Source organism: Pseudophryne corroboree, chromosome 11, assembly GCF_028390025.1.
Source record: "Pseudophryne corroboree isolate aPseCor3 chromosome 11, aPseCor3.hap2, whole genome shotgun sequence".
NCBI classification, from domain to species: Eukaryota; Metazoa; Chordata; class Amphibia; order Anura; family Myobatrachidae; genus Pseudophryne; species Pseudophryne corroboree.
Genome location: NC_086454.1, coordinates 171,585,761 through 171,599,582, shown reverse-complemented (window position 1 = coordinate 171,599,582; position 13,822 = coordinate 171,585,761). Strand labels below are relative to the sequence as shown.

The 13,822-nt window shown below is 45.2% G+C and overlaps 1 long non-coding RNA gene across 1 annotated transcript in view; it reads right to left on the bottom strand.

Moving 5' to 3' along the window:
* Window positions 1–10,415, bottom strand: part of LOC134970069 (uncharacterized) — a 36,167-nt gene extending 25,752 nt beyond the window's left edge. Inside the window, exons 1-2 of the long non-coding RNA XR_010189640.1 lie at window positions 10,287–10,415; window positions 6,569–6,733 (exon numbers count right to left, since the gene is read on the bottom strand). This is a non-coding gene — a long non-coding RNA (uncharacterized LOC134970069). The remainder of the gene's footprint in view (window positions 1–6,568; window positions 6,734–10,286) is intronic.
* Between the last annotated feature and the right edge of the window lie 3,407 nt (window positions 10,416–13,822).

Below are 13,822 nucleotides of genomic sequence, written 5' to 3'. Positions count from 1 at the left end.
CATTACACCGGGCTGGGAGGGTCGAGGACATTACACCGGGCTGGGAGGGGCGAGGACATTACATTGGGCTGGGAGGGGTGAGGACATTACACCGGGCTGGGAGGGGTGAGGACATTACACCGGGCTGGGAGGGGCGAGGACATTACATTGGGCTGGGAGGGGCGAGGACATTACACCGGGCTGGGAGGGGTGAGGACATTACACCGGGCTGGGAGGGGCGAGGACATTATATTGGGCTGGGAGGGGTGAGGACATTACACCGGGCTGGGAGGGGTGAGGACATTACACCAGGCTGGGAGGGGCGAGGACATTACATTGGGCTGGGAGGGGTGAGGACATTACCCTGGGCTGGCAAATGACGGACCACCAAATAATTGAATATTGCCCCTGCGATCTTCCGTCACTTTAGACAGGAGATTGTGGGGCGATAACAATTGAATTCCCCCTTTGAGTTCAGTCATTTTAAACCTGTTCATACTTTTTTTTTTTTTTTATAAAAAATGTAATTTACATTAATTTACTTGCATCATGGTCCATCAATTACTATGGTGTTTAACAGTCTCTGCCCACCCATATCTGTATTTCCATCGTCTAATCTGATGGTGTCTATATATTGGTATAAAGCAAGTTTTAAAATAACTGATTGTAAATTGCGCTATATAAATGCCTGGGTTTTGCATCTAAGGTTTGCTGATAGGAAAGCTGATAAAGATTGTTGTTGCCCAATAATAAGAGATATGCTGGGTCTGGCTTAGGAGGATGTATGTTTATTAATCTAAAAACACCTTTATGTTCTCTCCTTCCTGTGAGTCATCCCCACTTCTCATATGTTCCGCATCTCGCATTCATTTCCTGACCTAGGTCTATATTTAAGATATGAAGAAGTGTGAGATACCATTTGTACCACAACATTTTCCGCCATTACAGTATCTTTCTCTGTAAGGATTCTGTTTATGAATGATACTTATTACCGGCAGCATATTTAATTTAGTAACACAGCGATACTAACTAATATGCCACCGGTATTTAACTTTGCTTACCCCTCCATTGAGGTCCCGTGGTGTACTCCTACTCAGCGGCGTCCTACGCAGTGTGGCTGCCAGCAGTGACGTGCGGTGGGGTGAGGCGGGTGTTTCCTGTCATACTTACGTTTAAACCAGAGTTTTGATGGAATAAAGTATATGGAAAACACTAATAATTTGTTTGAAATATCTTCTTTACGTTATTCTAATAATTTTTATAGCCCAAATGCTGGAGTAAAAAGTCTATGGCAGGTGAGGCAGTGCCTCACCTCCCTATCTTTTCAGCAGATCTCTGATCAAAACTCACCAAATTTCCAGGAGTTTATACCGCTGCACCTGTGTATAATGCCCAGATGTACCCTTTGACTTATATGTTGCATGGAAATCTGGCTCTGGGGTTAGCCAGTGCCTGCTGAGCCATTTAGCTCACTGCACGTCCCTGGCTGCCAGCCTATCACTGGCAGCAATAGGTGACGGTCACCTCATACACATTTCTCCTGGCAGATACTCAGCAAAGCCTGGATGGCTTCGCTGAATCTGGGAAGGCTTTTGCTGGGTTGCTGGGTTCCCTCTGCCAGCATTTCACACCTAATGCCATCTATAGATGGTAATAGTGGTACAGTGACAAATGGGAGGTGGCTGATAGACAGTTAAAAGGTTAACATCATAGGATGGATAGTCAAAAGGTTGACAAGTTCAAAAGTTCGACAGGGTGAAAAAAGGTTGACATATAAAAGACCAACAGTACAAAATGTCGACATGTACATTAGGTCGCCACTGTTAGGACCTTACTGCCCGGAGAAACTCCACTCTATCCGTTAGAATTACAAATCCGCTGGTGAGCCACTCCAAAACCCGCTAGTGAGCTACTTTAAATTGGGGATCAAGCACAAGCGAGACCTGGCTAAGGACCGTACCTCGGTTAGCTAAAAGACATTTTCGGCCGTGAGTATACAGCACTGCACAGTGCGGCTGCAATCAGCGGGGTCATAGCATACCGCTGTGAGCACTCATCGAACACAGCACTCTCCCCCTGCTAGTTTGTTTCAAACAAAAGGCATGTGATCACAGAAATTGTGTTACAATAGAACGACTTTGGTTCAAAGTAATTGCCGATGTTTCCATTAAAGGAACTATGATGATACAGTATATTACATTAACATACAAATAACACAGTGGTTTTAAGAAGAGTGGCAGCTCATATGGATGTTTTGAACTTTTAATTATTTGGAGTAGAGGGCATGGGCTTATAAGCAAATCTGCATATATTTTCTTTTAAGTATTGTTTCATGTATGATGTGTTTTTAAAAGTGATTTGGAATAAAACTATCCAATTTATTGCGCTCCATTGATAATTTTAAATTATCTTTTTCTATATGTATGATTATATACAAAAGCCACAATAGTGGCCAAAGAGAGTTGTCCCAAGAAATGTAACAGACATACCATGGATTAACAAGTGCTGCATAAAGGAAGCATTTTCACTTGTTATAGATTTGGCTGAACTATTAGACAGTATTACTAAATTGTATGACAAAGCTTTTGAGTTTATTAGGCAAGAGTTGAAAATGATAACGCGTAAGGCACAGTCTCATAGAATGTTTACAGACTTCCTGACTGCAAAGGAAGACGGTATGTGTATGGCTGTAAAGTAAGCTTAGCTTATTGTAATTACATTAATAACACATATGAAGTTGTTGAGACCATTGAGTACCACCTATTCCAAGCCCAATGCACGAGTACTGGGAATAGGTTATGTGTCCGAGCTTGTGTGTAAAGTACCTGTAGTTCAGTAAGCCATGACCCCAGTTCAGAAAGCTAAAGTAAGCTAGTTTAGGAAAGTTATGAATAAACAAAAGAAGGGAATGTTAGATCTGATCCAGTGAGCAAGACTCTATCTTGTTCTTGATACAAAATGGAGTATTTATTGATAACCTTTAGTTTAGGTAAAAAGTATTTGTCTTGCAAAATAAGTAGATGTTTATGTTAGACTCCCAAGGAAGGAATTTAGAAAACAAAGATAAGGCTACCACCTTGCAATTAAAACGTTTGGTGCAGTACCTAGGGATGCGCATGACATTCGGATAGAAATCATATGACCTGCTGTAAACAAAGTTATAAACAATAGATAAGGAAATATACCAGTAATTGCTTATTCAATTAATTGGTATAAACACAAGATGACACGCACGTATGCACAATTTCATATAGAGATGAGCGGGTTCGGTTTCTCTGAATCCGAACCCGCCAGAACTTCATGTTTTTTTTCACGGGTCCGAGCGACTCGGATCTTCCCGCCTTGCTCGGTTAACCCGAGCGCGCCCGAACGTCATCATGACGCTGTCGGATTCTCGCGAGGCTCGGATTCTATCGCGAGACTCGGATTCTATATAAGGAGCCGCGCATCGCCGCCATTTTCACACGTGCATTGAGATTGATAGGGAGAGGACGTGGCTGGCGTCCTCTCCATTTAGATTATAAGAGACTGAGAGAGATTTACTGGAGCTGACTAGGAGGAGTACTGTTACTGTAGAAGTGTAGAGACTGAGTGGAGAGAGTTTACTAGTGAGGACAGTGCAGTTTACTTTATAATCCGTTCTCTGCCTGAAAAAAGCGATACACAGCACACAGTGACTCAGTCACATACCATATCTGTGTGCACTGCTCAGGCTCAGGCCAGTGTGCTGCATCATCTATTATCTATATATAATATTATATATATCTGTCTGACTGCTCAGCTCACACAGCTTATAATTGTGGGGGAGACTGGGGAGCACTACTGCAGTGCCAGTTATAGGTTATAGCAGGAGCCAGGAGTACATAATATATTATATAGTGAGTGACCACCAGACACACAGTGCAGTTTATTTAATATATCCGTTCTCTGCCTGAAAAAAGCGATACACACAGTGACTCAGTCAGTCACATACCATATCTGTGTGCACTGCTCAGGCTCAGGCCAGTGTGCTGCATCATCTATATATATTATATATCTGTCTGACTGCTCAGCTCACACAGCTTATAATTGTGGGGGAGACTGGGGAGCACTACTGCAGTGCCAGTTATAGGTTATAGCAGGAGCCAGGAGTACATAATATTATATTAAAATTAAACAGTGCACACTTTTGCTGCAGGAGTGCCACTGCCAGTGTGACTAGTGACCAGTGACCTGACCACCAGTATATATAATATTAGTAGTATACTATCTCTTTATCAACCAGTCTATATTAGCAGCAGACACAGTACAGTGCGGTAGTTCACGGCTGTGGCTACCTCTGTGTCGGCACTCGGCAGCCCGTCCATAATTGTATATACCACCTAACCGTGGTTTTTTTTTCTTTCTTTATACATACATACTAGTTACGAGTATACTATCTCTTTATCAACCAGTCTATATATTAGCAGCAGACACAGTACAGTGCGGTAGTTCACGGCTGTGGCTACCTCTGTGTCGGCACTCGGCAGCCCGTCCATAATTGTATATACCACCTAACCGTGGTTTCTTTTTCTTTCTTTATACATACATACTAGTTACGAGTATACTATCTCTTTATCAACCAGTCTATATATTAGCAGCAGACACAGTACAGTGCGGTAGTTCACGGCTGTGGCTACCTCTGTGTCGGCACTCGGCAGCCCGTCCATAATTGTATATACCACCTAACCGTGGTTTTTTTTTCTTTCTTTATACATACATACTAGTTACGAGTATACTATCTCTTTATCAACCAGTCTATATATTAGCAGCAGACACAGTACAGTGCGGTAGTTCACGGCTGTGGCTACCTCTGTGTCGGCACTCGGCAGCCCGTCCATAATTGTATATACCACCTAACCGTGGTTTTTTTTTCTTTCTTTATACATACATACTAGTTACGAGTATACTATCTCTTTATCAACCAGTCTATATATTAGCAGCAGACACAGTACAGTGCGGTAGTTCACGGCTGTGGCTACCTCTGTGTCGGCACTCGGCAGCCCGTCCATAATTGTATATACCACCTAACCGTGGTTTTTTTTTCTTTCTTTATACATACATACTAGTTACGAGTATACTATCTCTTTATCAACCAGTCTATATATTAGCAGCAGACACAGTACAGTGCGGTAGTTCACGGCTGTGGCTACCTCTGTGTCGGCACTCGGCAGCCCGTCCATAATTGTATACTAGTATCCAATCCATCCATCTCCATTGTTTACCTGAGGTGCCTTTTAGTTGTGCCTATTAAAATATGGAGAACAAAAATGTTGAGGTTCCAAAATTAGGGAAAGATCAAGATCCACTTCCACCTCGTGCTGAAGCTGCTGCCACTAGTCATGGCCGAGACGATGAAATGCCAGCAACGTCGTCTGCCAAGGCCGATGCCCAATGTCATAGTACAGAGCATGTCAAATCCAAAACACCAAATATCAGTAAAAAGCCTCTTTTTTTCTTTGCGTCATGTGCTGTTTGGGGAGGGTTTTTTGGAAGGGACATCCTGCGTGACACTGCAGTGCCACTCCTAGATGGGCCCGGTGTTTGTGTCGGCCACTAGGGTCGCTAATCTTACTCACACAGCTACCTCATTGCGCCTCTTTTTTTCTTTGCGTCATGTGCTGTTTGGGGAGGGTTTTTTGGAAGGGCCATCCTGCGTGACACTGCAGTGCCACTCCTAGATGGGCCCGGTGTTTGTGTCGGCCACTAGGGTCGCTAATCTTACTCACACAGCTACCTCATTGCGCCTCTTTTTTTCTTTGCGTCATGTGCTGTTTGGGGAGGGTTTTTTGGAAGGGACATCCTGCGTGACACTGCAGTGCCACTCCTAGATGGGCCCGGTGTTTGTGTCGGCCACTAGGGTCGCTAATCTTACTCACACAGCTACCTCATTGCGCCTCTTTTTTTCTTTGCGTCATGTGCTGTTTGGGGAGGGTTTTTTGGAAGGGCCATCCTGCGTGACACTGCAGTGCCACTCCTAGATGGGCCCGGTGTTTGTGTCGGCCACTAGGGTCGCTAATCTTACTCACACAGCTACCTCATTGCGCCTCTTTTTTTCTTTGCGTCATGTGCTGTTTGGGGAGGGTTTTTTGGAAGGGACATCCTGCGTGACACTGCAGTGCCACTCCTAGATGGGCCCGGTGTTTGTGTCGGCCACTAGGGTCGCTTATCTTACTCACACAGCGACCTCGGTGCAAATTTTAGGACTAAAAATAATATTGTGAGGTGTGAGGTATTCAGAATAGACTGAAAATGAGTGTAAATTATGGTTTTTGAGGTTAATAATACTTTGGGATCAAAATGACCCCCAAATTCTATGATTTAAGCTGTTTTTTAGTGTTTTTTGAAAAAAACACCCGAATCCAAAACACACCCGAATCCGACAAAAAAAATTCGGTGAGGTTTTGCCAAAACGCGTTCGAACCCAAAACACGGCCGCGGAACCGAACCCAAAACCAAAACACAAAACCCGAAAAATTTCAGGCGCTCATCTCTAATTTCATATGTATTGCACTGTTTTGAATTTTCCTATAAAAGGAGTGTCTGAACTGAAATGAAACTCAGTGAATACCTGATACACAAACAGTTGAGTTGTCTTGTGTTATTCACTCCAATTGATCAATTGTAAGACAATGATGTCAACCTGAAATCATTCAACTCGGCTTAAAATAGATCTCACAGTACTGAGACACTCCTATGTCTCCTTTGTTAATCTAGCAGTTCTCATAGGTCAAATCTAAAAGTAAAAATAAAATAAATAAATAGATGATTAGGGAACTTCTCGTATGGCAAACATCACCTAAGGCTACAAATAGCCAAGATAGCCCCATTTTTGACCACTAGTTTCCTTACAATGCTTCACCATATTTTACCAAACCTCTGTCCTAAATCATTGGAATGGGGGTGATTGACTGATGTCCTTATTTGAAAAATGAGGCATCACTAAATATATAAATATAACGTGTTTCGGCTTGTAAAAAGCCTGGAAAAAGGCTTTTTACAAGCCGAAACGCGTTGGTGGCATCTGGGGCAGACTGCGGCACATCTGATACGGTGAAAGGAAAGCCTGGACAGCGGTGAAAGGGTGCTGATATCCCGGGAGGTACCTCAGTAAAAATACGCTGACGGGTGGGCTACTATTGACACCCCACTTTATTTGGTATGCAGGTTCTACCTAGAGAATTGTGGTGGACTATATTTCTTAAATCTATATGTTTGCACTGTATTTGGAGTTATATTAAAATTTTTGCTTAATAAACTGTATTGCACTATTATCCCAATTTCTGCTCTGTTTGAGGAAAATGGATATGGGGAAAGCTATAGCCTAAAGAAGAGTGAGTTAGCTTCAAACGCAGATGGGTGGGCTACTGATGACACCCCACTAAATCTGGTACGCATACTTCTGTATAAGTGGAGGATATTGACCCGCATTAATCTGAGAATCAAATTGTGTTATATTTTATTTGGGCTTTCTCCACCAAGGTAACACTAATAATAGTATATCAACTGTACTGCACTATTATCCCCATCCTTTTTTGTTTGAGGTAATAAAGGAAGATAGAGCACCAGTCTAAAGAGGATTTGACCTATTACATACGCCGAAGGGTGGGCATCTATTGACACCCCACTTCATCCGGTACGCATACTCCATTTCAAATTTGTGGTGGATTTCACTCCTTGGCATTGTATTCATTAGGGATCAGTATTGTCGGTGGATTTCAACTAGACACTGGTTCATTGGGCATTGTATTAGAGACTGTATTGTACTATCATTTCCCACCATTTGTTGAAATAAGAGACTAACCAACAAGGGATATCCGAACTGAAATACATTTTTTGACATTTGTGTTGACGGACGGTAGAACAACACATAGTTTCCAGTAATTATTAGTGATCCTAGAAGGGGCGCACATCTGCCATTTTGTATATATCTTGGCCTTTTTGGGGTTGAGGTGAACACAGCGGCAGTTGTTGTAACACCATTGAGTTGGAGCGCAGGTTTCACACCATTTATATTTGTCTATACCGACCCAGGGACTCCGGCAGCAGAAAGCCCGCCGGGAGCAAGCGCAGCAAAGCCCCTTGCCTTGCAGCAGGCTCGGTAGCTCTCTGCGCTCGCCACAGGTTCTATTCCCACTCTATGGGTGTCATGGGAATAGCCCCTGTGGGTCAGCATTCCGGCGGCCGACATTTTTAGCGCTCGGGATTCCGGCATTGGCATGGTGACTGCCGGGATCAAGAGCGCTGTTCACATGGCCGCATCCCATCAGTATGGTACAAACAGCATTCAGTGTGGTTCCAGCAATCACAACTGCAAAGTGTTCATGCGACCCTGTCACTGACTATACACTGGTCACCTAGCTAGTAACTGACCAGCTTGCCCAGCGCCATACCTCCCAACATGACTCTCTCCAGGAGGGACACAATGCCCTGCTTCTGGACTTTTTTTAATTTATGATTGCTGGCCCCTGTTTTGAACAGATTAATGGATAAGAAAGGTGCTTCAGCACAGGTGATAGCAATCATAAATTAAGAGGGAAGTCTAGGAGCAGAGCATTCTGTCCCTCCTGGAGAGGGTCATGTTGGGAGGTATGCAGTGCCAATTGCCCTGCCCCAAACACAAGACAGTTTATTTAAACATCCTCCCGAGGCACTACTCTCTAATTACTCACACCCATGTGATGCACCTGTGTGTGCTATTTGAGTAGGCTATGTGAGACTTAACCCTCTCATTACATAAGATTGCAGTCTTACAAAAGAGACTGATACAAACTACTACTAAATCAATGTCTAGGGGCTGGAGCAGTAGGAAGAAACCTGTTCTGTACATGTGCAGAATGGATTCCCTTTTTAACTGCTGGAGACAGAGCCACTGGCGTTTCTATAATAGGTGCAGTGTGTGCGGAGCACACGGGCCCCTGAGTCCAGAGGGGGCCCCCACCGCACACACTACACCATACTTGCCGATCTGACCCTCTCAATGAGGGAGAAAATGCTCTGTTCCTGGACTTTCCTGGTAATGTATGATTGCCATCACCTGTGGTGAGCTAGTTAATTGATAAGAAAGGTGTTTCACCGCAGGTGATGGCAGTCATACATTACCACGAAAGTCCAGGAACAGAGCGTTTTCTCCCTCATGGAGAGGGTCAGGTAGGCAAGTATGCACTGCACCCATTTGTAAAATACTCACCCCTCCGAAGTCCAGCGCCAGCATCAGCAGCGCCGCTAGAACACAGTGAAAATGGCTCAGCGGCCATTTTCACTGCGTTCTGCGCATGCGCAGTAGAGAAATCTCATTGAAAATGGCCGCCGTGCCCTTTTCCCGGAGATCTGCGCATGCGCAGTAGAGTCTGAGCCCTCTAGTGCTCAGAGTCTAAAGCGCTCTGGGCAGAGAGGAGGGGGCCCGATGGAAGAGGCTGAACACGGGCCTCCTCCTCACTTAAAACGCCCCTGGGCACAACATGGGACCAACATGGGATGCAGCTGGGTCAATAAATGTTCACCTGGCTGCAGTTACATACCATATGACCACACCAGTTAACTGGTTAAGAGGTATCCGAGCTGGGCAAATAAATCTCCTCTGAGAAAAAACACATGTTCTATTTACTAAGCCTTGGATGGAGATAAAGTGGACGAAGATAAAAAGGGGTATATTTACTAAGCAGTGATAAGAGCGGAGAAGTGAGCCAGTGGAGAAGTGGCCCCATCAACCAATCAGCAGCTCTGTATCATTTTATAGTATGCAAATTATAGATGTTACATCAGTGCTGATTGGTTGCCATGGGCAACTTCTCCACTGGCTCACTTCTCTGCTCTTATCACTGCTTAGTAAATGTTCCCCAAAGTACCAACCAATCAGCTCCTAACTGCCATGTCACAGGCTGGGTTTATAAATGACAGTTATGAGCTGATTGGTTGGTACTTTATCTCCATCCAAGGCTTAGTAAATAGACCCCTTAATGCATTAGGATGTTAATTGATTACAAGTATATTTGGCTTGTCTATGGGGGTAATTCCAAGTTGATCGCAGCAGGATTTTTATAAAAATAAAGCAGCCAGTATTTACCCTGCACAGAAATAAAATAACCCACCCAAATCTAACTCTTTCTGCACATGTTATATCCATGGCCGGATTAACAATGGGGCGGATGGAGCTGCAGCTCCAGGCCCCCCATTGAAAATAGGCCCACAGGAGTGACAGCAGTGACAGGAAAAATCTCTTTCCTGTCACAGACTGCCAGCGGCCATCCTCTCTCCCGTGCATCTCCTCCCCTGGCTCCAGCACTCACCTGAGATCCGTGCAGGCAGTGTGGTAGCAGCCCCTCCCCTCCAGTCTCTCCTTCACTTAGGGCCCGAGTCTGTCACTCACAGGCCCAAGCTCCGCCCCCAGGCTGTACGGGGAGCTGCTGCTGATGCAGGAAGCCTGGTAAGTTTAATGGCTTCTTGTTTAGTGGAATCAATAGTGTGTGTGTGTACTGTATGTATGGTGTGGTGTGTGTATACTGTATGTGTGTGTGTTGTGTGTGTATACTGTATGTGTGGTGTGTGTATACTGTGTGTGTGTGTGTACTGTGTGTGTATACTGTATGTGTGGTGTGTATACTGTGTGTGTACTGTACAATATGTGTATACTGTATGTGTGTGTACTGTGTATGTATACAGTATGTGTGTGTACTGTATGTGTGCTGAATGTGTGTATACTATATGTGTGTGTGTGTGTATATATATATATATATATGTGTGTGTGTGTGTACTTTGTGGGGGTGTACTGTGTGTGTGTGTGTGTGTGTGTGTAGTGTGTACTGTGTGTCTGTATATGTGGGAGTGGTGGGTGTGTGTACTTTGTGTGTGTAGTGTGCACTTGTGAGTGTACTATATGTGGTGGTGGTGGTGTGTGTGTGTGTATATATATATATATATATATATATATGTACACACACACACACACACACACACACACACACACACACACACACACACACACACACTGTTCCCCCGTTGCTAGGGGAAACAAACAGTGGCACGCCAGAGTTTTGATGAAGAAAGTAAAAACTGTATTTAAATAATTAGCAAAAAATGCACCACCGACGTTTCAGGGCTCACACGCCCCTTCTTCAAGGTGACACACAACAAGACTATAGTGAGAAGCTTACCTTAAGTAGGCAGGAATTACCAGCACCAGTGCACGGTGAGTCAAGCGCCGCGTCTCCGTCCGCCGGCTATGACATGATCACCCCCGCACCATCCGTTGCCTAGCTACAGGGTACAGCCGGGGACGCCGCGGTCTGACTAATCTCCCATAGAGTGCTTGAAACCCAGAAAGTGTGTATTTACTTTTTATACCACAGTGGGAGTCTCAACACTGGCTTAATACACACTTTCTGGGTTTCAAGCACTCTATGGGAGACGGAGTAGTCAGACCGTCCCCGGCTGTACCCCGTCGCTAGGCAACGGACGGCGTGGAGGTGATCACGTCATAGCCGGCGGACGGAGACGCGGCGCTCAACTCACCGTGCACTGGTGGCGGGAATTCCTGCCTACCTAAGGTAAGCTTCTCAATATAGTCTTGAGGTATGTCACCTTAAAGAAGGGGCGTGTTATCCCTGAAACGTCGGTGGTGCATTTTTTGCAAATGATTTAAATACGGGGGTCATTCCGAGTTGTTCGCTCGTTATTTTTTTCTCGCAACGGAGCGATTAGTCGCTAATGCGCATGCGCAATGCCCGCAGTGCGACTGCGCCAAGTAAATTTGCTATGCAGTTAGGTATTTTACTCACGGCATTAAGAGGTTTTTTCTTCGTTCTGGTGATCGGAATGTGATTGACAGGAAGTGGGTGTTTCTGGGCGGAAACTGGCCGTTTTATGGGTGTGTGCGAAAAAACGCTACCGTTTCTGGGAAAAACGCGGGAGTGGCTGGAGAAACGGAGGAGTGTCTGGGCGAACGCTGGGTGTGTTTGTGACGTCAAACCAGGAACGACAAGCACTGAACTGATCGCAGATGCCGAGTAAGTGTGGAGCTACTCAGAAACTGCTAAGAAGTGTCTATTCGCAATATTGCTAATCTTTCGTTCGCAATTTTGATAAGCTAAGATTCACTCCCAGTAGGCGGCTGCTTAGCGTGTGCAAAGCTGCTAAAAGCAGCTTGCGAGCGAACAACTCGGAATGAGGGCCTACATTTTTAACTTTTTTCATTAAGCCTCTGGAGTGCCGCTGTTTGTTTCCCCTAGCAACGGGGGAACAGTGTTTGTGTATACCATTCATACTGAGGGCACCGGAGCAGATATTTGCTGGAATCCTTATACGCAGGGTGCCATCAGTGATCAGTTAATGTGTAATGTGTCGAATAAACTGCGGCACTCCTAGTGAAAAAGTAGCATTACATCTGAGTCATGTGGCTTACGTTTCGGTGCCACTCAAGCACCTTTCTCAAAGCAGACAAAAGATGTCTGCTCTGGAGTGAGTCTGTCGCTTCCCTCCTCACGATGTATAAGAACCAGGCGGCACTCAGTGGACTTGGTGAAAAAATAGTGCTTAAGTCTGACAAAAATGCAATTAGGGCATAGCTTGCCAACGTTTCAAGGCTCTATGCTATAGAACAAACATCATAGAGCCTTGAAAAAAGCACCCTGCATGGACCCCGCATGCTCCAGTCCGGCGTGGAGTGTTGTCTTGACAACACGCGCACTGGGGGGAGGGACGTCATCGGCCGGGAACTCAGGAAGCGGTCCCGGAACTCTCCTGGAGCAGATGCCACAGGGAGGATGCCTTTTCACTGGCGGGCTTCTCACCTTTATAGGTAGGCACCTTTTTCTTAATTTTGTTCACATCACGCCCATTTACGCAGACCACTCCCCCACACCACTGGTCATGCCCCCACATCATTAGTCACACCCCCAGCAGCAGCGCATAATAGGCCCTTTTGAAATTTCAGCTCCAGGCCCATTTGGACCTTAATCTGGCACTGGTTATATCTGCCTCCCCTGCAATGCACATGGTTTTGCCCAACTGCAAAAAAAAAATCCTGCTGCGATCAACTTGGAATTACCCCCTATGTCTACACTTATGGTGGGTACACACCAGGCGATTTTAAAACAATATCGCTAATTTTTACCCTCCCGAGCGATAGTTCACAATATCGCCCACTGTGTATGCTGCCAGCGATGGCCGATGTGCGCTCTCGGGGGTCATTAACGACCTCCTCTGTCGCCTGTACATGCAGCTCAATGTGATTATACCACCAGATGGTGCATGTTCAGACGTCGCTGTGTGATATTGCGTGCGATATAGTATAGTATGTATGCACTATCTTAGCAGCCCGACCCGGGAGGGGAAAAACTATGCGATATTGCTCATAGAGCTTATCGTATATGTGTACCCAATATAACTCTGCTGTCAGAAAATCAAGTTTTCAATGTTCCCTATTTGTATCTTATTTGTCATTTACATCCTGACTCCCACTATGAACTCCTTCAAGTAGTTAAGTACTATCGAGCCCATTTATCATGGATCGCATATTGAATGCGATCTGGGCGGCAACTTACCGCCCAGGATCACATTGCAATATGTATCATCCAGCACATGCAGGGACAGGAGCTCTGAAAGGAGCTCGTCCCTGCGATGTGCTGTGATGGCTGCTGTGGGGGTCTGTGCATGCGCAGTCAGCGGCACAGAAGCCACCTCTGCCCAGCCACAAGCATACCTCCCAACATGAGCCTCTCCAGGAGGGACAAAATGTTCTGTTTCTGGACTTTCCTCTTAATGTATACTTGCCATCACCTGTGCTGATACACCTTTCTTATCCATTAACCTGTTCCACACAGGTGCC